This window comes from Cervus canadensis, chromosome 20, assembly GCF_019320065.1.
Source record: "Cervus canadensis isolate Bull #8, Minnesota chromosome 20, ASM1932006v1, whole genome shotgun sequence".
In the NCBI taxonomy this organism is placed as follows: domain Eukaryota; kingdom Metazoa; phylum Chordata; class Mammalia; order Artiodactyla; family Cervidae; genus Cervus; species Cervus canadensis.
In genome coordinates, this window is record NC_057405.1 from 9,467,900 (window position 1) to 9,492,824 (window position 24,925).

Genomic DNA, 24,925 nt, shown 5'->3' on the forward strand with positions numbered 1-24,925 from the left:
AGTCTTTCCCATTCTATTGTTTTCTTCTATTTCTTTACATTGTCCATTTAAGAAGGCCTTCTTATCTCTTTACTAATCTCTGGAACTCTGTAATCAGTTAGTTATATCTTTCCCTTTCTCCTTTGCCTTTTGCTTCTCTTCTTTCCGCAGCTATTTATAAATCCTTCTCAACCACTTTGCCTTCTTGCATTTCCCTTTCCTTGGGATGGTTTTGTTCACTGCCTCCTATACAATGTTATGAACCTCCATTCATAGTTCTTCAGATACTCTACCAGATCTAATCCTTTGAATGTATTCATCACCTCCATTGTATAATCATAAGGGATTTAAGTCATATCTGAATGGCCTAGTGGTTTTCCCTACTTTCTTCAATTTAAGCTTGAATTCTGCAATACATTTTGATTTCCTAGTGCATATAAAAAATATGTTTATACTATACTCTAGTCTGTGCTTCCCACGTGGCATTAGTGGTAAAGAACCTGCCTGCCAAAGCAGGAAACATAGGAGACACCGGTTCAATCCCTGAGCTAGGAAGATCACCTGGAGGAGGACAAGGCAATCCACTCCACTGTTCTTGTCTGGAGAATCCCATGGACAGAGGAGCCTGGTGGGCTATGGTCCATAGGGTCACAAAGAGTCAGACAAGACTGAAGCGACTTAGCGTGCACGCATACTCCAGTCTATCATATGTTCAACAACATTATGTCTAAAAACACAATGTACGTCACTTAATCAAAAATAATTTATTGTTAAATAATGCTAACTATCTTCTGATACTTTGTTAAGTTGCAATCTTTTTTACTGGTGGAGGGTCATGCTTAGATGTTAGTGGTTGCTGACTAACCAGAGTGGTGGTTCCTGAAAGCTGAGTTGGCTGCGGCAATTTCTTAAAGTATGACAGCATTGAAGCCAGCCATATAAACTGGCTCTTCCTTTCGTGAATCATTTCTCTGCAGCACGCAGCGCTCTTTGATAGCATTTTACCCACACTAGAACCCCTTTTAAAATTGGAGTCAGTCCTCTCAAGTACTGCCACTGTTCTAAGCTTACTTTATGTAATATTCTAAATATTTGTTGTCATTTTAACAATCTTCACAGTTTCTTCACCACAAATAGTTTATTTTCTTTTTTTTTCTTATTTTTTTTCATTTATTTATATTAGTTGGAGGCTAATTACTTTACAATATTGTAGTGTTTTTTGCCATACATTGATATGAATCAGCCATGGATTTACATGTGTTCCCCATCCTGAACCCCCCTTCATCTTCCCTCTCCATCCCATCCCTCTGGGTCATCCCAGTGCACCAGCCCTGAGCACTTGTCTCATGCATCAAACATGGACTGACAACCTGTTTCACAATTGATAATATACATGTTTCAATGCTATTCTCTCAGATCATCCCACCTTCGCCTTCTCCCACTGAGTCCAAAAGCCTGTTCTATACATCTGTGTCTCTTTTTCTGTCTTGCATATAGGGTTAGTTTATTTTCAATAAGTCACTTTCTTTGTTCATTAAGAAGTAATTCCTTGTCCATTAGTTCTATCATGAAACTGCAGCAAACCAGTCACATCTTCAGGTGCCACTTCTAATTCTACTTTGCTTGTTATTAATATTTCTACCACATGTGCAGTTACTTCCTCCACTGAAGTCTTAAATCCCTAAAAGTCATCTATGAGGTTTGGAATCAACTTCTTCCAAATCTTCTATTAATGCTGATATTTTGAACTCTTCCTATGTTCTTAATGGTGTCCAGAATAGTGGATATTTTCCAGAAAGTTTTCAACTTACCTTGCCCAGATCCATCAAAGAAATCACTATCCATGGCAGTTGTAGATCTATGAAATGTATTTTTTAAATAGTAAAACTTGGAAGTCAAAATGACTGTAGGATCTATGTGCTACAGAATGGATGCTGTGTTAGAAGGCATTAAGTCAGGATGAATCCTGTACTTTTCCATTAGAGCTCTTGGGTGATCAGGTACAATGTCAATGGGCAATAATATATAGAAAGTAATCACTTTTTTTCTGAGCAGTAGAACTTACCCAGTGGGCTTAACATATTCAGAAAACCATGCTGTACATAGATATCCTGTCATCCAGGCTTTGTTGCTCCATTTACAAAGCACAGGCAGAGTAGACTTAGCATCATTTTTAAGGGACCTAGGATTTTACAAGGGTAAATAATCACTGGCTTTAACTTAAAGTCACCAGGTGCATTAGCCCGTAACAAGAGAGTTAGCCTGTCCTTTGAAGTCTTGAAGTCAGGCACTGACAACTCTTTATCTGTGAAAGTCCTAGATGGCATCCTCTTCGAATAGAATCCTGCTTTATCTACATTGAAAATCTGTGGTTTAGTGTAGTCATCTCCATGGCTTATCTTTCCTAGCTTCTGTGAAACTTGAGGCAGCTTCTACATCAGCATTTGCTGCTTCATCTTGCACTTTGATGTGATAGAGACGACTTTTTTCTTTAAATCTCATGCATCAGCTTCTGCTAGTTTTAAACTCTTCTTCTGCAACTTCCTCCACTCTAAGTTTTCATAGAATGAGAGAGACTTAGGATCTTGCTCTGGGTTAGGCTTTGGCTTAACAGAATGTTGTGGCTGGCTTGATTTTCTATCCAGACCACTAAAACTCTCTTCCTATCAGCAATAAAACTGTTCTGCTTCCTTATCATTTGTGTGCTCTCTGGAATATCATTTTTAATTTCCTTCAAGAACTTTTCTTTTGCATCCACAATGTGGCTGTTTAGGGCAAGAAACCTAGCTTTCTGCCTATCTTCACCTTTCACATGCCCTCCTCACTAAACTTAATCAATTCTAGCTTTTGATTTAAAGTGAAAGATGTGGGACTCTTCCTTTCATTTGAACACTTAGAGACCATTGTAGGATTATTAATGATCATAATTTCAATACTGTTGTGTTTTGGGGAATAGGGAAGCCAAAGGAGAGAGAGAGAGAAACAGATTTATAGCTGGTTGGTGGAGCAGTTAGAACGCAGACAACATTTATCAATTAAGTTAATCGTCTTATATGGGGGTGATGCGTGGTGCCCCAAAACACAATAGTAACATCAAAGATTACTGATCATAAATCATCATAACAGATTTAATAATAATTTAAAAGTTTAAAATACTGTGAGAATTATCAAAATGTGACAGACACAGAGTGAGAAAATGCTATTGGAAAAATGGTACTGATAGACTTGCTTGGTGCAGGGTTGCCACAAAACTTCAATTTGTAAAAAAAAAATGCAACATCTGAGAAGTACAATAAAGGTATGCCTGCACAAGTCTCATTCACTCTGATTCATTCACTGTTATTGATTTATTGAGTTTGCTTATGGCATCTTGGGTTTTCAATTGTAATGTCTAATCTGTTCTTATAGAGTTTGCAGTTTGAGGGTCTTATCTAAGAGATTCAAGCTTGGCTTGAAGTAATAGTGCTTCTGGTTATTACTTGTTTATTGTGCTTGTTCTTTTAAACTTACTTCTAAACTATGGGACTAAAACAGAAATTTATTTATAGACTGGTATGTAAGTTGTTGTTGCTCATTGCTCAGTCACGTCCCATCTGTGACCCCATGGACTGCAGCACACCAGGCTTCGCTGTCCTTCACTATCTCCCAGAGCTTGATCAAACTCATGTCCATTGAGTCAGTGATGCCAACCAACCATCTTGTCCTCTGTCATCCCCTTCTCCTGCCTTCAATCTTTCCCAGCATCAGGGTCTTGTTCAGTGAATCAGCTCCTCACATCAGACGGCCAAAGTATTAGAGCTTCAGCTTCAGTGTTAGTCCTTCCAGTGAATATTCAGGACTAATTTCCTTTAGGATGGACTGTTTGATCTCCTTGCAGTCCAAAGGACTCACAAGGGTCTTCTCCAACACCACAGTCCAAAAGCATCAATTCTTTGGTGCTCAGCCTTCTCTATGATCCAACTCTCACGTCCATACATGCTGCTGCTGCTGCTAAATCACTTCAGTCGTGTTCGACTCTGTGCGACCCCATAGGCACCAGCCCACCAGGCTTTGCCATCCCCGGGATTCTCCAGGCAAGAACACTGGAGTGGATTGCCATTTCCTTCTCCAAAGCATGAAAGTGAAAAGTGAAAAGTGAAGTTGCTCAGTCATGTCTGACTCTTCACGACCCCATGGACTGCAGCCTACCAGGCTCCTCCATCCATGGTATTTTCCAGGCAAGAGTACTGGAGTGGGTTGCCATTGCCTTCTCTGCATCCATACATGACTAGTGGAAAAACCATAGCTTAGACTATATGGACCTTTGTTGGCAAAGTAATGTCTCTGCTTTTTAAGATGCTGTCTAGGTTGTTATAGTTTTTCTTCCAAGGAGCAAGTGTCTTTCAATTTCATGGGTGCAGTCACCATCTGCAGTGATTTTGGAGCCCAAGAATATAAAGTCTGTCACTGTTTCTGTTTTTTCCCCATCCATTTGCCATGAAGTGATGGGACTGGATACCATGATCTTCATCTTTTCAATGCGGAGTTTTAAGCCAGCTTTTTCACTCTCCTCTTTCACTTTCATCAAGAGACTCTTTAGTTCTTCTTTGCTTTCTGCCATAAGGGTGGTGTCATCTGCAAATCTGAGGTTATTAATGTTTCTCCCAGGAATCTTGATTCCAGCTTGCGCTTCATCCAGACCAGCATTTTGCATGATGTACTCTGCATGTAAGTTAAATAAGCAGGGTGACAATAGACAGCATTGACATATTCTTTTCACAATTTGGAACCAGCCTGTTGTTCCATGTCCAGTTCTAACTGTTGCTTCCTGACCTGCATACAGGTTTCTCAGGAGGCAGGTAAGGTGGTCTGGTATTCCCATCACTAAGAATTTTCCAGTTTGTTGTGAGCTACACAGTTAAAGGCTTTAGCATAGTCAATGAAGCAGAAGTAGAGGTTTGTATGTAAGTTAGGGATATAATTGTCTTCTTTTCAATATGGATAATCAACTATCCATTTATTAAATAGTCAATATTTTATCCACTTCTAATGTCATCTCTATTATTCAGAAGGTTATCTTATATCTGTAGGTGAATTTTTTTTTTCTGATATATTTGCTATCCTTGCTGTAACACCACAATTATTTTGACTTTTATAACATGATTAGTAGTGGTGAGATTACCACTTGTTAACATCTACCAAAAGCTTGCTGGGAATTTAATTGGATTATGTTGAAATTATGAACTGATTTTTGGGAGATGTGACATATTTATGGTATCCTCTTCCCATTTATGAAAAATATATCTCACAGTTTATTTAGTTCTGACTCCATGGTCATCATAGACTTTTTATAATATCCTACAAAAAAGGTTCCTTTTATACTTAGCTATATTTATAAATAGATTATAACTTTAGCACTATTTTTAACTGGATCTCTTTAAAATTTCAATATCTATTTGGTTTTCACTGGTGAATAGAAACACCATTGATTTTTTTACTTTCTTTCTTATACACATCATATCATAGAACTCCCTGAGGGGTTCTAATAGTTTGCATCTGTTGTTTTTAAGGTCTATGTAAGCAATCCAATCACTATGAAAATGTGCAAACTTTATAAGAATTATTACTTAGACATATTTTTATTTATTAATTGCATTGGCTACAATTGCACTGTCCACTATATTTAGTCACCACCCATGTATGGCTATTTAAATTTAGTCAGTTAAGTTTAAATAAAATTAACCACTTAGTTGCTCAATTGCTATAGCAACATTTCAAGTATTTCATAGCCATATGTGGTTATTGGCTACCATGTCATACAACACAGAAATAGAACATGACCGTCATCACAGGAAGTTTATTGGGCAGTCCCAGGCTCGAATCTTCAGTGTAGAAAGGAACAGCACATATAAGATTTCTTGCTGTATTAATTTCATAATGCTGTATAACTCACAAACTTTGTGACTTTAAATAGCACAAATTTATTATCTCATAGTTTCTGGATGTCAGATATCTGAACATAGAGCACAATGTGGCAGAATCCTCTGATCAGGGTCTTACTAGGTTGATATCAAACTGTGGATCATGAATGCACTTCTCACCAAGAGATGGACATCTTCCAAGCTGACTGGTTCTGGCAGCATTAATTCCTTTGTTCTTGTAGGCATGAAGGTCCCCAGCTTCCTACCAGCTATTGCCCATGACTCCTTTCAGTTCCCAGAAGCCACCTGTAGTTCCTTGCCACATGGCCCTTATGGGAAGTTGACAACATGGATATCTGATACAATAGTATTTTATAAACACTATTTTATATTTTATTTTAAGTATTTTATAAAAAATATTTTTAAAAAGTATTTATAAACACAATGTGCTTACACATTCTCCTCTATGGGTTTTTTCCAGTTTGGGACTATTATAAATACATCTGTAGACATTCTTAAATGACTTTATTGAACATATATTTTTATTTATCTTTGATAAATATGTAGAAATGGAATATCTGGGTCACAAGAGTATAGAGGTTTAATTTCTTTAAGCTTATCAATTGCCAGTTTTTCAAGCTAATGGTATCATTTTACATTTTCATCAGGATTGTATAAAGAAATTTTCCTTTTTAAATCTTTTAAGATTGCTCCATTATTTGTATCTTTTACTGCATATATTACTTTTATTTTTCTTCTTGTACTTTAGAACTTTAATTTTTATCTCATCTTGAGTGACAATTATCCCTTCCTCATCAAGCATTTTTGTAGCCTCTATCTAGCCTCCTGGAGGCCTATCCTTAGTAATGGTTTTTATTATGATTCTCATCCCTTGAGATTGAAATTTTAATCTGGTATATTTACCATTTTGGCTAAGGTCTATTTGAACAGCTCTCTTTACTTTCTTCAGCTTCTTCAGGTAAAAGTTCAAACCTCAGATATGGGCAACAATTTCAACTCTTTTCAGCATCCTTTCCCAGGAGAGCTAGAAGAATGGAAACCACTGATTCCACCTTCAGTCTGGCTCTGGTTCCCCGACATGTGTGCCCTACTTTCCATTTAATTATCCAGAACAAAAAAAAAATTCCGGACCAACTTTTCATGGGCCCATTTGCAAAAGCCTGGCAAGCATACAGTTAACTGTTTGCTACTATTCTTTTTATGTTAACTGTGTCTCATGTTAATGCATTGCCCTTGGAGATGTATAGCTTGCTCTTATACACGACTCTGCCTCTTAAATGCATTTTAACATATATTTCTATCATTGCTGTTTCTTTGGAGTTTCAGGTGGTTGATTAATGTTTGAACTCCCAGAATCATCTTGACTGGAATGTCTTTGAAGTTTTTAAGTTTAGCTATTGAAATTAATATAATTATGTTCATGATGATTGAAAATATATATTAGGGAAATAAATAACCAACCAAAAACTTCTCATACATATTTACTTACTTACCTGGAAAATTTATTTCCTTATCTTTGTTCTTATGACTCTTTGCATCATTTATACAGAATCATAAATGGAGGACATTGATAAGATAGTTTGTTTTGATTTATTTTTATTAACCTATTTAATGGAATGAGGCCCAGGGTATAAAATATGTTTTCAATTATTATTTTCCTATAGCAGTGATGTAATTGCACTTATCCTTTTATATTCACTTTCCAAAGACCCGATATAGTCAATAATAAATATTTTCCCAACACCTAGCTATGATCATGATATATAGCCTATATGGAGGTTAAACCAATGATTTTGATAAAGCAGCTATATATTAATCATCTTGTCACAGAGAACTATGATTAATAGATTACAGTAAATGGTTCACCCTGAAGGTTTCTTAAAATGATGCAGTTATATGAGGTAACAACTGAAATGAGAGTTTAAAAGTCCAAAGAGTAAATTGTTTTACATTTGCTACACAAATATTTCAATACAATCTGCTTAAGTTTTATTGATTTCTTGCAACACTGATATCAAGAGAAACCCCTTCTAGTGGTAGCATCCATCTCAAGAAGGTGAAGGTCAATAAGATTTATTTCAACGGACTGAAGTTTTATAGAGAACTAGAATTCATTACCTTTATCTATTACCGCTAGAGACTTCATAACATAAAATCTAATGGAATACTTTTGAGGGAAAAAAAAAAGTCCGGGTGCACAAACAAAGATAATGCAAGGGGGAGAAAGGATTGTCAAAATCAAGAAAGATTTCTAGCCCTATTGGAAAGTTGAGACGCTAGCTAAACCACAGAAGAATTTCATGAGTCTTCTTGAAAATATTTGGAGAACAAAATCAGAAATGTGCACTAGATTCATAGTCCAGTTTAACAGGAAGGAATATGGTAGTAATAGGTGGATATAACACCCTACCACTGAAATAATAAGAATTATGTAAGACCTGGAAAACATTAAAAGTAATGAGTAAATGAAAAATTTCTAGTGATGAATACATGGCAGAAATATAAATCCTCACTAGACACATGTAAGCATAAGCTTTAGGTATAGCAGCTGCAGCTTTGGCTCACGAGTCTATTGCTGATGATTTCCCACATGATGCAAATGTGCAAATTATGGATAATCTACTGGAAGGTACATTTATAGCTAGCTAAAGCGGAGATGAAATAAGGATGTTGGGAATTTAGAGAAAGCAAGGGTAACACTCTGCTAATGGGTAGTACTCATGAGATAGTGTGAAGCCTGTGTTCCTGGTCAATTCAATATTGGTCTGCATCAGGGACACAAAGTTTAAAGTAGAAAGGAATTAAAAAGATGATTTTAGAATGGAGTATGAAATCAGGCTTCAAAATAACAGATGCCCTGGGGACAAAATTCTAATTTCTTTGGACGATAGGTATGTTTCAAATACCACTTAATGAAAGATTAGTATGCATTAACAGCCTTTTCCTTTGTCTTCTCAAATGGTAGGCAGAGTAGTGGCGCCACAAAATGGTCCAAGTCCTAATCTCCAAAATCTCAGAATACCTTACTTTGTGGGGCAGATGGACTTTTCAGATGAGATTAAGTTAAGCATCTTCAAATAGGAAAAAATTTCTGGATGTATCTGGATAAACCCATCAAAAGATCCTCATAAGAGGGGGGAAGGAGGGTCAGACTCAGAGAAAAATGATAGAAAAACAGATGTTAAAGGAATGCAGTTGAGTCAAGCAGTGCAGTGGCCTCTTAAAGCTGGAAAAGGCAAGAGCAAGTTCTCTCCTAGAATGTTCCAAAACAATACTCCTGCTGACTCATAGAATATGACCTCTAGAAGGATAAGAGAAAAGTCTATGTTGTTTTAAGATATGAAAATTTTGGTAAATTGTACAACACCAATAGGAAACTAGCACAAATACGTAGTCATGCTTTCCCCCAGTTGATTTGATCTCACAGATCATATATTCTACAAACCTAGGACAAATTGACCAGTATTGTGATGAGGATGAAAGAAATATTATGTCTATCTACTTTCCTTTCTTCATAGTCTGCTTTTACCTTAACCAGAGTCTAGGAACATCATCTTTCCTGTGATAACTTCTCTGAGATCTAAGATTAACTTTTCCTAATTTTACTATATGCAGAACCAGGTTTATGATAGTATTATATGCTCTGTGAAGAAGTGCAATATATGAGATCCTCTGGAGAGATTGATTGCTTACATTTATACTTGCTCTACACAGAGAATCTGAAAAGACTCCTATCCAAGACTAAATGTTGGTTAGAAAAAAACTGGTCTCTTACCCTCCATTAGGTTTTAATAATGTTAGACTTTCAATATCTTAAACACTAACAATAATAAAAGGACTACAATTTTGGATTTTAATTTCTTCCTGGATATTTGACTATGAGAAGGACATTGTAATTTTTAACTTCAGATCATTTTATGAAATACTGGTTCAATATCAAGGTCATGGATGTTATCAAAAGATCTCTACAAAATGTCTGGAGAACTATTCTGGACTATGTATTAGTCTGACCTGTTTGCCATAGAAAAATATTATGGATTGGGTGGAAGAGACAACAGAAATTTATCTTTTAACAGTTTGGAGGCTGGAATTCTTAGATAAGAGAGCCAGCATGGCCAGGTTCTAGAAAGGCCTCTCTTCCTGGTTTATAGATAACCATGTTTTCCTCATGTGCTCACATGGAACAGAAAGCGCATGACAAAATCTCTGGTGTCTTCTCTCACAAAGGAACCGATCCCACACCCTGACAAGCCCACTCTCATGACCTCATCTAGGTACTTCCCGAAAGTCCTACCTCCAGATGCCATCACTACAAGCGGTAAAGCTTCAACACATAAATCTGCAGGGGAAACACATATTCAATCCAGAGCAAGCCACATAGCTGGGCACTATTTGAACTAGAAATTAGAATAAGGAATTTTCAATTTGAGGGAAGATGAGAACTTATATTTACTTTCCTTAATACATTTTCCTTAATATCAAAGCTTTTGTGTAAAAATATCAACTATTCAATAGTGGCTTCCAGAAATTGCACAAGGGATCAATGAGTGATATTTAGTGTGAGGGCTACTGAAAGTGGAAGCAGGATGTCCACTTATAAGAGCAAACAGCTTGGCAGGATTATGGAAGAAGTCCTTATTTTTCATGTTTCCCTATGTGAATTTTCTCTCCACTCCCAGAAGGATAATACAGTTTTTTTGTTTTTTTAAGTCTAGACTATTCTTACCCAAATCTACTGCTCAAAGAGTAATAGGTGAGGTTGGGAGAAGAAACTGGGTTCTTACTCATGAATCATACATGAGATCTCTCTTAAAGCAGCTTACTCTCAGAAATCAGGCTTTTTCTGCTTATGAAATGTGTACATTTATTAAGGTACTCTTGGAGGCATATTATTTGGGCAATTGAAGAATTATGAAAGCCTAGTTTTGGCTGTGGCTCTGAGCCATATTTTCCAATTCAGCTTTATCAATAATAAAACTCATATTTCAGTATCTTAGTGTATTAGTCCATTCAGGCCAATACAACAAAAATACCACAGACTGGGCGGTTTAAACAACAAACATTTGTTTTTCACCATTCTGGAGGCTGGAAAGTCCAAGAACAAAGGGCAGGCAGATTTGGTGTCTGGTGCCAGCCACTTTCTGGTTCATAGATTATCATCTTCTTGTTATACCTTCACATGATGAAAGGAGTGAGGAAACCCTCTGAGATCTCTTTTATAAGGATATTAATCCTATTCCTGGAGGTTCCAAACTCATGACCTATCTCCCAAAGACCCCAATTCCTTATATTATCACAGTGGGGACTGGTATTTCCACATGTGAACTTGGAAGGGATACATTCAATTCATAACAATTCATTTCTTTTGCAGTTTTTTCAATTTGTTGGAAATCATACTGGAGAGAAAAGAATGAATAGTTATCATTCCTAAAGCTCAGTTCCTAAAATTTGTAAGTCAAGAGGTTCTGCTACAAAGGGAAGAATGTTTTATAATTACATACACACACAAAAGGCACCAGCCTAATTTTTGCTGAATTCTCTGATAGTGCCTTGTTTTCCTTACAAGACTAGCAATGCTTCATATTTGTTCATTTTTTCCAAGTTTTTAGGTTGATCATACATCTTTTCTCCCCTGATCTTTGTAGACCTTGTAATCTAAGCAGGCAAGTATCTTTGCCTCATTTTATACATGAGGTAATGCGAATCTGGAGAATCTAAAAGTGGCATCATAAGAACTAGAAAATGATTGAGATGGACAATGGAACCCACACTTGTGACTCTGAGTTCACTGCCCATCAACTCATTAACTAATCAGTAAACTAGTTCAATAAAATCAATTGATTGTCAGACACTCTGCAAAGTCCTACAGATACACTGATGAGCTACATAGACATGATGACTGCTCTTACAGCTGACGGTCTAGAAGGTAAAACAAACCGTAGCATTTTAAAGTTATTAAAGTTAAAAATGTACAATCATAGGAGAAAGTCAGGATGTTAGGGATCACAGTAGAGAACACCTAAGCCAGTCTATACCTTTGACACCTCTCTAAATAATACAATTTTAATGCCAGCAATGTATCCAAAGGTCATCACTATTAGACATAAAGGATTAGAGCAGCTACTATATATTTCTGTCTAACAAAAACTATGATAAAGAAACTCCAGTCATTCTTCATTATTTAACTTATTCATAACCATTTGATGCAAAGGATACAGACATGAATATGACATGGCTTCCATCCTCAAAGCACTCACAACCTTGTGAGAGAGACATATGTCAGTGTATCATTGCTGCAAAATAGGGCACGTTTTTGATGAATATGTGTGCCTACTGCAAGTATCACTAAGATAGCAAACTTTGAGCTAGTTCTTGAAAGACATGTAAAAATTGGTCAAGTAAAGAAAATGATGATATACACAGAAAGAGACAGAATGTGAAAAGACAATCTGTTGTTAGAGTCGTGATATATGTAGAAGATGGAAAATGTTTAATTTGCTTTCACTGCTGGATACTTCGAAGGAATATATAAAGAGGTCCAGAGTTCTATGGGGAGTTATGCTGAGGTAAGATTGCAGACAAAAATGATTATCTCCTTAACAAGGAGGCAATGGAGCCATTAAAGATCTTCAAATATAGGATTATTATGCAGATATTTCAGGGTTCTGCATTGGAGATGGGTTGTAGTAGAAAGACCCATGCAGGGAGACTAATTAGGAAGCTGTGGCAATAGTCCAGTCAAGAGACAAACGAAGTCAGTGAGTGCAGATAATAGATGCAGAATTTAGAACACTTTCTAAAAAATTTTTTCGGTGCTTTAGTGTTTGCAATGAACAAAAGTCATAATGATTAATGCTTAGTTACTACACACGTTAGGTAGAATAGATATCCAGGTATGGAATTGTGGCTATGGTAATCATTTAACTAAATGTGACCATTGACTATTTAGTGATACCAATAATAGATTTTTCCAGAGAGTTAATTTTATCAGTTCAAAACTCCTAGAATATAACTTGGTTGAACTGAAGTCGAACCTCAAGATTTGAAGGATAAGAAGATCAATGGGTTTCAACATTGGAGTTATATCTTATTGCAAGAGTCTAATTATAGTCAGAATATAGGAGTTTTGGAAGCAAGCATCTAAACAATGTAAAAATAACTAGTCTTTGGTTAATCTTACTTTAGGGTAACTAGTGTTCTAACTTTAAATTTATTTTATTTTACTAAGATGAGTACATTCTTTGTTTTTACTAGATAGGATACAAATTTTACACAACTTATGTGTGTAAGAAATACAGCTTACTGCATTTCTTTTATGCTTTATTTTTTAAGTTAATCAAATAAGTTGCTATTTTTAGGAAAAATACTTGTACTATGTAGCCAAAATCAGAAAAAAACAATTTACGCATAGAATTGGTGATCCTCACAGTTTAATTTAATGTATTCTAAAGAGCCATCATACATGTATTAAATATAAATGTAATGAACTGTAAATTATTTTAAAATAAAATAAAATTGGATGTTAAATTCACATAAATAATTATTAAATAATACAAAATATTGTGACAATGAATGAATATATAAAGCCACTTCATGTTTAAATTAAAATTTTAAGCTAAAAAGAACATTTTCATTTGAGTATCTTTGTAAAGTGCAAAAATACTGTCAAATAAATGTAGGGAAATTAGCAAACAGATGACAATAGGTTTTAGAAATAAATTTTCTACTTTCTCAAAATGAAATTGCTAAAACAGTTGTAAAATCCTAGTTGTAGATTTTTGACAACATACTCCCATGAGAGTTTCCATCTATTTCTAAAGAGTTTAGTTTTTAAAGTAATTCCTGTTAGCCTAGCAGGAGATGTTAGTTGAATCACACATAAATCATCATCAGAAGTACCTATTCTATTTTAAGCTCAGATGAGGTTCAAAAGGAGTTCATGAAAGGGCAAGGCTAAAATTTCACAAGAGAGCAAATCTGCTAAGAATGCAGCTTCTACAATCGGAAAGACTCAGGTACCAGGCTTGTTCTAGCACTTTCTGGCTCCGTGGCCTTGAGAATTTAACATTTTGTGCCTAATCTCCTATTTGTAGAGTTAGCCTACTAATAGTAATCATAAGGATGTCAAGAAAATTAATGATATGAAGAAGTACATATATTAGCATAGTACCTAGAACATTGTAGGTGCCCACTAATAGCAGTCAGCAATTTTTTTATTCTTTTTTAAATGACAAAGAAAATTGGAAGGAAAAGTCAAAGGAAGAAAGGGTAATAAAAATGGCAGTGAAAGAAAGATAGATTACTCATGAAAGAGTCAATTATTTTGATAACAGACTTGTCAAAAGCAACAATGAAAGGCAGAAAATAGTAAAATATTTTTGAACTACTGTGAGAAAATAACTGTCTACCTAAAATTATGTACTCAATAAAAGTATTTTCAAGGACAAGGATGAAATAAACAGTTTTTACATGAATAAATCTTGAGTGTTTTTGCCAAGGATTTTTCAATAACAGAAATTCTGAAGATTATATTTAGGGAGAATGAAAATGATCCCAGAAAGAAGAATAAGGTGGTTAAATGTGAAAACCAAACCAAAACTGTCAGTCAGTTAGGTATATACTTAGAAAAGGTCTATATGTGATGATGATTAATTCATAGGATCAAAATATCAGAAAAAAAAGGTTTGATGACAAAATAATGTAAATCCAGTTGCACAGTGTCTACCTGCCTGACAATGTATCTTTCATTAGATTTCTTCCTATCTCTGTCTTACTTTTCTACTCCCTTACTTTTGCTACTATCACCTACTAAGTAAAATACTTTTATTCAAAATTCAGCATCATTAATAATTAGGATAAGTCAAATCAAAACCACAATGAGATACTAGTGGACATAGTTTTAAAGGCAAATAATAACGAGTGTTGACAATGATAAACAAAATGTGGTATATCTATCCAATGGAATATTCTGCCCCCTAAAAAAGAATGCTATACTGATATACAGAATTATATGGTTGAACCTTGAAAACATTACAGTAAATCTAAGAAACCAATTACAAAAAAAAAAAAACATATTTTATGACTGCATTTATATGAAATATCCAGAATAGGAAGCTCTTTAGAGATAGAATATAGATTAGTGGTTGTTCAGGGCTGGGGAAGGGTGAGGAACTTTGGAGCTTTTGCTAATGAGTAGTTTCTTCTAGAGTGATTGAAATGATCTAAAATTGACTGCAATGATGACTGTATAACTCTGAATAAAATCATGATCATGAATTGTACATTTTTAATAGATGAATTATATCATACATGAATTATATGCATATATTACATTCTCAATAAAGTATACATATATTGATATATTAAATTAGCTATTTCACAAAAATGAAAAAAAACTGCCAATGCACTTATAGAATGTTGTTCAATCATACTAAAAAAAACCAGACAATAACAATGAAATAATATTTAGCATGAACTAGATAGGCAAAACTTTAGAAGTCTGATAACACTAAGTGTTATTGAAAATGGGGATAAAATAGAAAGACAATTGCCAGGAGCTGGGAGAAGGCGTGAATGGGGAAACTACAGATACAGAGTTCCAGTTAGGGAATTTGAAAAAGTACTTGAGATGGATGGTGGTTGTGACACAATGTGAAGGTACTTAATGTTAGAGAAATGTACACTTAGAAGTGGTTAAAATGGTAAATTTTGCTATATACATAGTAGATTCTTTAAAAGCAGAAAGAAAGAGAAGGAAGGAAGGTGGGAAGGAAAGAAACTGGAGATCAATGGAAATCTTTATCCACTGGTGTCTGAAGCGTATATCAGAAGAGAAGTTAAAAAGTGAAGAACCAGATTGGGAATCTGACATGTGATGCAGATCCTTCTCCTCCTATTGGTGTCTTCTCACCTCAGCTCATCTGTGATGCCCTCACTGGCTTGTTGAGCACAAGAGTGAAAGCTTCCCTGCCTGGAGCTCCCGAGGAATGTTTTCTCTCCTTCTTATTCACGGAAGAATCACTGAATTGAAACCAGAGAACCACAGACTTCTCTCTCTCTCTGACCTCGTTCCGTGTTCTTTGCTGTCCCTAAGCAAGCATGCTTTCTGCCTCTACTTTCTGTCTTCATTTATTACATTGGTTATGGAAGGTTAATGAGGGGAGTCGACACTTCAGGTATGCAATGCTAATATCCCCACTTTCCGCCTACAGGTATCCCTCTCTTTGGCTTGGATTGTGTGGTATCAGAGTTGAATAACACTCTTTAATTCTTAGATTTCTGAGTTGCATCTAGAACTAAAAAAAAAAAAAAAAAAAAAAAAACCACCAATAGCTTTGACATTGAAGAAATCAAGGAGAGTAGCATCAGTCTTTCCCTTCCTATTGCAAGGGGACTGAAAAAATTAGCCATAAAATCATTTCTGGTTCATCAAGAAAATATAAAGCAACAAACACAATTCTATTTTGATTCTGAAGTTTGGAGTGGAAAAGAGGAATTTGGAGAAAGTATTGTGTTTTTGTTCCTATGAATTGTCATTATTGGCACATTCATTATGTTATAAGAAATCAAAAATAGTTCTTTTAAGGTTGCTTGGAATCAATACATTTGGAATCAAACAAGAGATGTAAAGAAAAAACTAGCCATTAAATACCTACTAATATCTGTCAGACACATTTCTCATTAATGTCAATAACTTCCTTTTCAAGAGTTTTATCATATTTCCCACAAGGGATGCCTATAGGGTAGTAAAAATACAAATGAAAATAAAAGACCTTGAAATAGTAAAATAAATAAATTGAAATTTTTTTTTTAAATAAATAGTATCAGTGTTTGAGTTCTAGCTAAAATTCTATCACTATCTAATAATGGGATCTTAGAAAAACTGGTAACGCTGTGTAGGTTGCAAAGTGATCTAATCAGTTCAGTTCAGTTCAGTTCAGTTGCTCAGTCACATCCGACTCTTTGCAACCCCATAGACTGCAGCACACCAGGCCTCCCTATCCAGCACCAGCTCTCGGAGTTTACTCAAACTCATCTCCATTGAGTTGGCGATGCCATCCAACCATCTCATCCTCTGTCATCCCCTTCTTCTCTGGCCTTCAATCTTTCCCAGCATCAGGGTCTTTTCCAATGAGTCAGTTCTTCATATTAGATGGCCAATCATTGGAGTTTCACCTCCAGGATCCTTCCAATGAATATTCAGGACTGATCTCCTTTAGGATGGACTGGTTGGATCTCCTTGCTGTCCAAGAGACTCTCAAGATTCTTCTCTATCCCCACAGTTCAAAAGCTTCAATTCTTCTGTGCTCAGCTTTCTTTATAGTCCAACTCTCACATCCATACATGACCACTGGAAAAACCATAGCTTTGACTAGACAGACCTTTTTTGGCAAAGTAATGGCTCTGCTTTTTAATATGCTGTCTAGGTTGGTCATAACTTTCCTTCCAAGGAGCAAGTGTCTTTTAATTTCATGGTGGCAATCACCATCTGCAGTGATTTTGGAGCCCAAAAAAATAAAGTCAGCCACTGTTTCCACTGTTTCCCCGTCTATTTGCCATGAAGTGATAATCAGGGACTGGATTCCATGCTCTTTGTTTTCTGAACGTTGAGTTTTAAGCCAAGTTTTTTACTCTCCTCTTTCACTTTCATCAAGAGGCTCTTTAGTTCTTATTCACTTTCTGCCATAAGAGTGGTGTCATCTGCATATCTGAGGTTATTGATATTTCTCCTGGCAATCTTGATCCCTGCTTGTGCTTCATCCAGCCCAGCATTTATCATGTACATTTATCATGTACTCTGTGTATAAGTTAAATAAGTGGGGTGACAATATACAGCTTTGACGTACTTCTTTCCTTATTTGGAACCAGTCTGTTGCTCCATGTCTAGTTCTAACTGTTGCTTCCTGACCTGCATACACGGTTACACGGGAAGATATCTAGGATATTCCGGTTTTAATTTCAGAGTCTTTACAGTTTCGTCAGGTATCTAAGTTGATGCTTTCCACAATGTTAAAATCTATACCTTAAGAAATAACTGCATGACTGCCATATGTTTTCAATCTATTATTTGGAGTTGTGTAGACAAAACTTGAATCATCAGGCATACTTAGATTATCCCCATTTCTTAAGCAATAAAAGATGCTGTTTTGCATAGAATCCATTATTTCTATACTTCAAAATATGTTTATGTTTGGCTTCCTGTTAAGACAACATATTCACTATGAATATCTTAGCTTTTTATTCTCTTCCTTCCCAATATTTCTGATCCAGTCACTTGTTATAATGAAGGACCAATCAATAAAAGGATGTTAAGAAGAATGTTAAGACTCTTGATGAAAGATACAGAGGAGAGTGAAAAAGTTGGCTTAAAACTTAATATTCAGAAACTAAGATCATGGCATCTGGCCCCATCACTTCATGGCAAATAGATGGGGAAACAATGGAAACAGTGACAGACTTTATTTTGAGGGGCTCAAAATCACTGCAGATGATGACTGCAGCCATGAAATTAAAAGATGCTTGCTCCTTGGAAGAAAAGTTGTGACCAACCTAGACAGCATATTAAAAAGCAGAGACATTACTCTGCCATCAAAGATCAATCTAGTCAAAGTTATGGTTTTTCCAGTAGTCATGTATGGATGTGAGAAAGAAAGCTGAGCACAGAAGAATTGATGCTTTTGAACTGTGGTGTTGGAGAAGACTCTTGAGCGTCCCTTGGACAGCAAGAAGATCCAACCAGTCCATCCTAAAGGAAATCATTCCTGAATATTCATTGGAAGGACTGATGCTGAAGGTGAAACTCCAATACTTTGGCCACCTGATGCAAAGAACTGATTCATGTGAAAAGACCCTGATTCTGGGAAAGATTGAAGGCAGTAGGAGAAGGGGAAGACAGAGGATGGGATGGTTGGATGGCATCACCAACTCAACGGACATTAGTTTGAGTAAGGTCTGGGAGTTGGTGATGGACAGGGAAGCCTGGCATGCTGCAGTCCATGGGGTCTCAAAACTTCGGACACAACTGAGCAACTGAATTGAACTGAAGACTGCCTTAAGGTTCATCCGTAAAAGAAACTTTAGGAAAGTGGTACATTTAGATTTTTTTCCACTACATTCATCTCTTGCTGGAGACTGGAAACAGAATTCACTGAGTTCAGTAATCTTCAATAAAATATATAGTCCATAGAGTTATGTTAAGTCTAAAGACATCCCGCAGGACTGGAATGAGATTCGCTACATGTTGGAGTCTCTGCTATCTAGCACCAGGTGAAAAATATGACAGATTTTCTATAAATGTGTGTTAAACTGAATTTAACTGAAGAAAGCAATGAAATGAATAATAATAATAATAAAAACAGCTTCAAATCAATTAGGCCAGACACATTTTGAGTATTTTGCAAAAGTTACCCCACAAACGTTACCAATTTTACATAGATATTTTAAATAATCATTCTGAAGCTGCATTTGTACAAGGGGAAAGAATACCACCCTACAGATTTCATTAATGTATTATAGCCAAGTTGCATATCTCAGGTTTGATAAACCACTTTCCCCTCAGATTCAAGATTTGGTCCCATGTTTATTCAATCTCATAATTTGCCTGGAACTCAATGTTTTCTCTAAGCACTTTGGACTTCATTAGAAGGTATGAAAATAAAACTTGTAGGTTAATAGAAATAAACATGGGCTATGTATTATAAGAATTATTTGTAAAGTTGTAGAATTCTCAATTTATAAGAACTTGACTGCCTTCTTTGAGTGTTCATTGATTACAATTTTTAAAAAGGAATCAAAGTATAGATAGTGAAAAATGAGTATGGTTCATTCCATCCCAGCAGCAATTTTAAACACTGGCTGAATATACAGTCATGACAGGCCAACACATTTAAGTTTAAAAAATAGACATTATGAAAACGAATTACTGAATACATCAAAGTTTTATCATTTTTACTGAGTTCCAAATACATTGTCCTTTGGCCTAAAATGTATAGAATCTTTCATAGAATATTTGCTTCAGTTGAGTTGTCAACTGAATATTCTTCAGGAATGCTCTATACAAAGGGCATCACGTTTATACTCCTGAGGATCTACAACAAATATTTACGGAGCAGCTTCTGTGTGCTGAACATTGTTTTAGGGTAAAGCCCTGGAGATAAGGCTTCAACTACACTTGAGAGCCACATCCGAGTAAACTAGTCAAACAGATACAAACCCTCCCAAAGTAAATAAAATGTGTATAATTAAAAACAAAGTAACATAAACAAAGAAATAAATAAGATATATTCATGTAAACAAATAAAGCAAGGGAATTTCCCTGGCAGCCAAGTGATTAAGGCTTCACCTTCCAACGTAAGGAGTATGGGTTCAACCCTTGGTCAGGAGCTAAGATTCCACAAGCCTTGTGGCCAAAAAACCAAAACATATAACTGAAGCAATACCGTAGCAAAGTCAGTAAAGATTTTAAAAACGGTCCACATCAAAAAATTATTTTAAAAAATAAACCAAGTCTATGGAAAAAAAATTGATTGATGATTTTGAAAGTGATTACAAAGGTCTTCTCTGACGAGGAGTCAGTCACATGAAGGTGGGGTGAAAGAAAGCATTCTAGGCAGAGAGAAAATTGCCAAACCTCAAGTACAGGTTTGACTGATCTTGTTTGAAATACAGAGAGACCAGTGTTCCTGGAATTTACCACACAGAAGAAGGGAGGCTGGAGATGAAGTCAGTGAAGGAGGCTGAGATCAATCAGGTCCTGTCTTCCAGGCAAAGGGGAGGAAAATGGATTTTACTTGACTTGAATTACAAAGAGAAACCATTGAACTGGGGGCGGGGTGAGGAGCTTCCAATTGCCCAGGTCCACCTGGAGGGTAAACTAGTGCTAATGACCTCCTCCAACAGTTTGATTGTTATTCTGTTTCTAAAACTGAGGCAAGTACTAGCAACTCCATGGCCCAAATGCATTACAGAAGTCTGAAGACAAAGTGTTTCTGCAACACCATGGACTGTAGCCCACCAGGGTCCACTGTCCATGGAATTCTCTCGGCAAGAATACTGGAGTGGGTAGCCATTCCCTTCTCCAGGGGATCTTTCTGACATAGGGATCAAACCCTTGCCTCTTGCATTGTAGCAGGCAGATATTTTTTTTACCATCTGAGCCACCAGGAAGCCCAATTACTGTGTAACAGGCATTTAATCAAGTGCTTTGAATGAATTACCTTATTTAATTTTCACAATAATTCTGGGTTATGTATTAATATATTTTTTTTGTTTGGAAAATAAAACAGAGATCAAACATCTTGACCCAAGGCATGCAGTTGGTACATGCCAGAGATAGAAATCAAACCAGGTCTGTCTCCAAGTGAAAACTCTTAACCAGACAGTCATGGTGTTTCAATGATCATGAAAAAGGAAGCAAAGTGCTAGTAAAATGGAAGGGAAAAAAAAATAGCCACCAGTAATCCAGAGTAACTTCACTGCATCTAAAGCATTGACAGGAACTGATTCAAAATTAGCCAGCTTCTAAGATGATAGCAGTTTCTCAAATAAAATTTAATGCAACCTACTTCTGTGCTTGTTAATATCAAGTTTCTTTTCTCAGTTAGGTCTAAAGACCTAAAAAGATCCTTCGTCCTATAAATACCTATAGTACTTCTGGGTAATATTTATGAATGTATCAATACAGTGTCAAAGTTTAAAAATTAATCAGCTGCATTGTTTTCACAGAAATACCAAATAATATATTACTTTTGTCTACTTATTACTTTTTGTCTAATCATCTATTCTGTCCTACTGGTTTGACAAAACTGGTCTTTTATTTTGGCATAAGGTAAACAAGTATTACTCAATAAATTATAGGAAATTGGAGTCTTCAAGGCATATTTCAGAAACAACAAGTTCTTTTCACTCATTTATAACCAGCTGCAATGGGACATACTCAGCAGGTGACAGGCCATTACCTACAAGTAGATTAATCACATTAAATATCATGCTTTTATGTACCATTAGAAATATTGCCTGAATAAATCACTTTAAGTACGTTAGAAAATGGGTGAACTGAAATAGTTAACATCTCTAAAATTTTCAGGGTTAGCCTTTAGTTTCCATATTTCTTATAGTGATAGTTGAATTAAAATAGACCACAGTTGTAAAATAACACTAGAGAAAATTCACTGCTAGCACCAGGACTAATAGTGTGTTCACGAGTATGGTGAATACTAAATATAGGAATGGTGTGACTGCTAGAACCAGCGTTCACAAATATGTACAAAAGTCACAGACTCTCCCTTAAGAAGCTGTCATGAAGTATCAGCTTTTTACCTCTGAAGAAGCCTTAGAACCTGACTATATACAAAAAGTCAGTGATCAGAGTCAACATCACTAATGTTGGGTACAAACCAATGATATGCGCTGCTTGTAGCTCTGCACCGAGAATCCAGCATAAGGTGAGCGGCATTCTTTCCAAAAATTCATAACCTGAACCAAAGAGGAAACTATCAGACAAACCCAAAATGAAGGAGAATCTACAAAAATCACTGGCCTATACTCTTCTAAAATATCAAGATCAATAAACACTAAGAAAAGTCAAAGAATTTTTTTGATTAAATGAAATTAAAGAAATACGATTACTGAGTCCAATGAGTAATCCAGTTTGAGTCCTGGACCAAGAAAAAAAAATGGCTATACAGGGCATTATGTGAGAAATTGATGAAATGTGAATAAAGACTGGGGATTAAATACGAAATCATATAAGACAAAAGATGATGTAAGAGCAGGATTTTTTTTCTGTAAATTCAACTTCTCTTATAGACTTATTTAAGGTCAAAAGAGCCTCATGTCTCTTACTTGCTCTGGAATGGTTCAATAAATACACTTACACTTTAATTTACATGAATATACATTATTTTAGCTTTACACAAATGGGATTAAGTACACTATTCTGCAATGGGGTGTTTTCACCTAACAATGTATGTTGAAAGTCTTTCCATGTTGGGGTACATAGTCTTATTTTATTCCTTTTAATTGTGTCATTATATTTTATAGGCACTGATGACTAAGTAGTTTTGGATTTTCAATATTATAAACAATGTATTATTAATCTTTATTATGCCTGTATTTTATGACTCTGTCCCAGTGTTTCTAGAGAAATAGTTAGTAGAATTATTAGATCAAATGATACAAGAAATTTTAATCCTGGTAGATGGTACCAAGTCACCTTCCAAAAATATGAATAATTTACCATATTCTTTAACAATGTATAAGACTCCTATTTGCCTTCATCCTCCTCACCACTGAACATTAACTATTTACATTTCATCCAACTTATGTGTATCATTATTGTTTTAATTTGGCCTTTGCAGATTACTGATGTTGAAAAATTTTTCAATTCATGCATTGGTCATTTGTACTTATTTTCCATAATGTCTATATTTTTCACTTGCCCATTTTTTTCTCTTTTGCCATTTTCTTGTTGAATCATAAAGCCTCCTGTATATTATGGTAGATAATCCATTCTGTGTTTAAACAAACAAACAAAAAATGGCTTTTTCCACCCTGTGCTTGTCCTGTACCTTTCTTTATGATTTCTATATGAATTCTAAGCTTTGTGTAGTGAATTTTTGCAATCTTTTATTTACATGTTCTTAATTTGAATCTTGTTTAATAAGTTTTTCCTATCCCTAAATTCTAAAATTATCTATCTACATTTTCTTCTATTACTTAAAAAAAAAAATATCCTAATCAACTAGTAATTTTATAAAGTATGAAGTAGCTATTGAAATAAATTTTTTCCAAATAAATATTCATTCCTATTTCATTTAATGCTTAATTTTACTTTCCTTACTAACTTGAAGTTTAATCTTTTTCATATTTTAAATTACTACCTAGGTATTATCTGTTTCTGTTCTCCTTATTCAATATCATGTATGTATTTCTGAAACAATACTATGCTATTTTACCTCTGTGACATATTAAAGCTCATGTCAGAACAATGTCCTGCTTCCACTCCCTGAATTAAACATGTGATGCAATAATTAAGAACACAGATTCCAGAGCGAGTACTGATCATAGCACTTTCTGACCACTGGGGTGTCAGTTTAACTTTCTGTATCTCCTATTCCTTAAAATTTGCAAAAGAATAGGATTACTACTATCATTATAGGATTGCTAGGAGTATAGCATTATTATTCACAGTGATAAATTAGTTGATACAGGTAAAACTATTAAATCAGTATTTATTTTATAATAAATACTCTATGAATGCTTCCTATTACTATTACCCCTTACATTTTATTTTAGAAAAATATGATCATTCTTTTGCAATTTTTCTTCCTATAAATTTTGTAATTTCAATAAATATTACCATGTATTTATACTTTGTTTAACAGGGCAGTGTGCACAAGGCTAATCAGACCTGAAATAGTTTTTGTGTAGTTTGTATTAATGAATAATGGAGCCCTGTCTTCATAAGAAAGTTTATAAATAGAGTCCAATAGATCACTCCCTTTACTCTGGACTTTCTATGGTGAAAGCTGCCCACTCCAACCACTGACAAACAGCTCCCAGGACTCTGAGAAGAACAGTTAGAAAATTCCCTCACTGGAAGAATTCTGTTTTTACTACACAATCTCTCAACACATGTATGTTTGTCTCAGTGCACTGTGGCTGAGTTCCTGTGTTTTATCATCTGTGAGGAGGTTGCTATTTGGTGCACTTCATAAAAAGAGCATCCCTAGACAATATTCCAGAATTGGCAATTTCAGAAAAGAAAGTCATAAATGACCACCATTCCCATCTGTTTCAAGGCTGCATTTTACTAAAAAGGCATAATAGATTAATGTGTACCATATGAAAGAATTTTTGTTTAACCAAATTCAGTAAAGCCTGTTTTTAAGAGTTCTCACTAAAACATATGCTTAGGTAAGATGGTACAATTCTTTCCATATTGCTATGGTAAATATGATAACTGCATTAGCCTTTTGTATAAAACACACTACTGGATTTTGTGGTCCAATCATGCTGTTACTGAT

General features: G+C 35.3%; 1 pseudogene; it reads right to left on the reverse strand.

Moving 5' to 3' along the window:
* Window positions 1-781: 781 nt before the first annotated feature.
* Window positions 782-2,883, reverse strand: LOC122422538 (annotated as a pseudogene).
* Window positions 2,884-24,925: the final 22,042 nt, after the last annotated feature.